Genomic DNA, 3,909 nt, shown 5'->3' on the forward strand with positions numbered 1-3,909 from the left:
GAAAACAGGCCGATTCCAGTCGTTGTTCCCGTCCAGAGGGTCATTAGGCCGTGCACAATTCTATCGCCACTGGTTATCGCGGTTTTCTCCGGATGACCACTGGCCTGCATATTGTCCATTCCGACCATTCTTGTGACCATGGTGGAATCATTTGCTCCTGTTCCTGTGCTGAAATCCAGCACCATTATGTGGTTGCTGGTTTCTGTTTACATTCTGCGGGGCTATTCCTTCCATCGTTGTTGTGCGTGCTGGGATGCACTGTTGACGCACCTTCGTTATCATTAGTGTGCCGCATGTCATCGTGCATAAGATCCAACGCATGAACGATAGATAAAAAACCCTCAATGTCATCTTCCGGCGCATGAATCAATGTTTCACTTACATTCACTGGTAATTTTCCTTTAAGTATAGCAATAACCTACTTCGGTCTGAGCGAATTGTCCCAGTATCGCCTCTTTTCAATGTACCTTTAGAAATATTTTGGGAGGTTCTCTCGTTTAGGGTGGTAAGTCTCAGGACTGAGTACTTCACGACCAATACTTGGTTAAGAATGCTTGCTCGAACTGTTCATAAGTAGCTGCTGCTGTGGTCCACAACGCAGATTAGCCTTGCGTATAAGCTGCTGTAAATTGCATCTTTTGACGACCATTCCGGGATGCAGGAAAACCCCCCTAAAACTTCTTATGAACACAACGGAGTGCAGAAATTTCTTTTACGGAATAAAAATCTGAAATTAGCGGTATTTTAGCAGTCCTTCGTCTGACAACACCGTGGTTAAAACTGTTGTCGCACCCACGGATTCCAGTGCGGAATTTCCGTGCAGACAGTAAGATCCAGTATGTTGCTGCAACGTAGCATTATTTTGATCAGCCAGGCTACTCTTTTAATATACGAGGTGCATTCAAGTTCTAAGGCCTCCGATTTTTTTTTCTCCGGGTTGGAAAGAGATAGAAACATGCGCAGTGTTTTAAAATGAGGCCACGTTCATTGTCAATACGTCCCAGAGATGGCAGCACCGTACGGCAGATGGAATTTTACCGCCAGCGGCGAGAATGAGAACTGTTTTAAATACTTAAAATGGCGACGTTTTCCTTACTTGAACAGCGTGCAATCATTCGTTTTCTGAATTTGCGTGGTGTGAAACCAATTGAAATTCATCGACAGTTGAAGGAGACATGTGGTGATGGAGTTATGGATGTGTCGAAAGTGCGTTCATGGGTGCGACAGTTTAATGAAGGCAGAACATCATGTGACAACAAACAGAAACAACCTCAGGCTCGCACAAGCCGGTCTGACGACATGATCAGGAAAGTGGAGAGAATTGTTTTGGCTGATCGCCGAATAACTGTTGAACAGATCGCCTCCAGAGTTGGCATTTCTGTGGGTTCTGTGCACATAATCCTGCATGACGACCTGTAAATGCGAAAAGTGTCATCCAGGTGGGTGCCATGAATGCTGACGGACGACCACATGGCTGCCCGTATGGCATGTTGCCAAGCAATGTTGACGCGCAACGACAGCATGAATGGGACTTTCTTTTCGTCAGTTGTGACAATAGATGTGACGTGGATGCCATTTTTCAATCCAGAAACAAAGCGCCAGTCAGCTCAATGGATGCACACAGATTCACCGCCACCAAAAAAATTTCGGGTAACCGCCAGTGCTGAAAAATGATGGTGTCCATGTTCAGGGACAGCGAGGGCGTAATCCTTACCCATTGCGTTCCAAAGGGCACTACGGTAACAGGTGCATCCTCCGAAAATGGTTTGAAGAACAAATTACTTCCTGCACTGCAACAAAAACGTCCGGGAAGGGCTGCGTGTGTGCTGTTTCACCAAGACAACGCACCCGCACGTCGAGCTAACGTTACGCAACAGTTTCTTCGTGATAACAACTTTGAAGTGATTCCTCATGCTCCCTACTCACCTGACCTGGCTCCTAGTGACTTTTGGCTTTTTCCAACAATGAAAGATACTCTCTGTGGCCGCACATTCACCAGCCGTGCTGCTATTGCCTCAGCGATTTTCCAGTGGTCAAAACAGACTCCTAAAGAAGCTTTCGCCGCTGCCATGGAATCATGGCGTCAGCGTTGTGAAAAATGTGATCGTCTGCAGGGCGATTACGTCGAGAAGTAACGCCAGTTTCATCAATTTCGGGTGAGTAGTTAATTATAAAAAAAATCGGAGGCCTTAGAACTTGACTGCACCTCGTATTTATCTGACCCCGAGTTCGTTGAGAAGTGGTGCGCCTGATGTTCCTGGGACTTAATACTGCCACACCGACAGCTTGCACTATAGCGCATATTCCATTCTCCGATTACTGTTTACTGAAATGCCAGTGTGACATTCTAAAATCCACTCGTAAAACACACTATTAAAATTTTCACTTAGTGAGGCTTTCCTCTATCCTACGATCTTCCTCAAGGGAGGGATGGTTAAACTTATGCTTAAAATTTGACACTTTCGTCTGAACAGAAATCTATCTTTCAGTTCTTACACATGTTCAAACAACTTCTTAACTCCATCAGGAATTTCGCAGTAAGCCTCCATGAGACTTGTGATTTTGGTTTAGATGTGGGTGAGATTTGGAATAAACTGAATGTTCGGGTTTAACATCACAGTATGAAATTATTCGCGCATAGTTTTCGATACGTCGGCTTAATCTCGTCAAGCTTGTAAGACAGGCTAATAGCGTTGATGTCTACCTTTTTTACACATGTGTCGTACAGCGTCGTAATTGGCGAGAGACAGAATTATTAGAACTTTCTCTTTTATTGCTTGCCAACCAATGTCTCATGATTGGTCCAGTTCTTGACAATTACAGTAGCTCTTTTCTTTTTTTCACTTTTTCTGCTCTCAGAAAATGGCACATCAAACGTAAAACAAAGTACAGATTATCCCTATACAAATTATTGTTTGTAGCCTTACACTGGGCTCCAGAACGACGCGGTACTACGCGGGAAATAGGTTGTCGACCGCAATATGAAGAATACTCCTCCCCAACAGGCCATGAAGGCCCAACGGTACCGCCGGCCGGGGTGGCCGAGCGGTTCTAGGCGCTGCAGTCTAGAACCGCGCCACCACTTCGATCGCATGTTCGATTCCTGCCTCGGGCATGGATGTGTGTGATGTCCTTAGGTTAGTTAGGTTTAAGTAGTTCTAGGTTCTAGGGAACTGACGACCTCAGATATTAAGTCCCATAGTGCTCAGAGCCATTTGAACTATTTGAAGCCAACGGTACCGACCGGCAGCCGTGTCATCCTCAGCCATAGGCGTCACTGGATGCGGATAGGGAGGGGCGTGTGCTCAGCACACCGCTCTCCCGGCCGTATGTCAGTTTCCGAGACCAGAGCCGCTACTTCGCAATCAAGTAGCTCCTGAATTTGCCTAACAAGGTCTGAGTGCACCCCGTTTGCCAACAGCGCTCGTCAGACCGGATGGTCACCCACCCAAGTGCTAGCCCAGCCCGTCAGCGCTTAACTTCGGTGATCTGACGGGAACCGGTGCTACCACTGCGGCAAGGCCGTCGGCCAGTATAAAGAAATCAGCGGGAAAAGAATCCCTCAGTCAACGATTAAGCGATGACGTCCACTAACAGTGTGCCGTCGACTCCTGTGTTCCAACCGCACCTAACATCACATGAACTGAAAAACAATGAGATATGAAGAGGTTTAAAATACAGTTGAAAAACAGAACCATTTTCATGCTGTCCTATATGAAGAGAACTTATATAAGATTTTCATAGTAATCTTTACAAGAGTATAGCAGAAAGACTGCGGAATCTTACAATGATAACAAATGAAAGACGACTCTAATAAAATTATTCGAGGCATCAGGAAACAAAAATAACGGATGAACGAAATTATTCCAGCGTTTACATTTATCTTGTAGATATGAGGTTTTAGCGATC

General features: G+C 45.6%; 1 pseudogene; it reads right to left on the reverse strand.

The window, feature by feature from the left end:
* Positions 1-3,412: 3,412 nt before the first annotated feature.
* LOC124790710 lies at positions 3,413-3,530 on the reverse strand (annotated as a pseudogene).
* Between the last annotated feature and the right edge of the window lie 379 nt (positions 3,531-3,909).

The sequence above is a fragment of the Schistocerca piceifrons genome, chromosome 3 (assembly GCF_021461385.2).
Source record: "Schistocerca piceifrons isolate TAMUIC-IGC-003096 chromosome 3, iqSchPice1.1, whole genome shotgun sequence".
Taxonomy (NCBI): Eukaryota; Metazoa; Arthropoda; class Insecta; order Orthoptera; family Acrididae; genus Schistocerca; species Schistocerca piceifrons.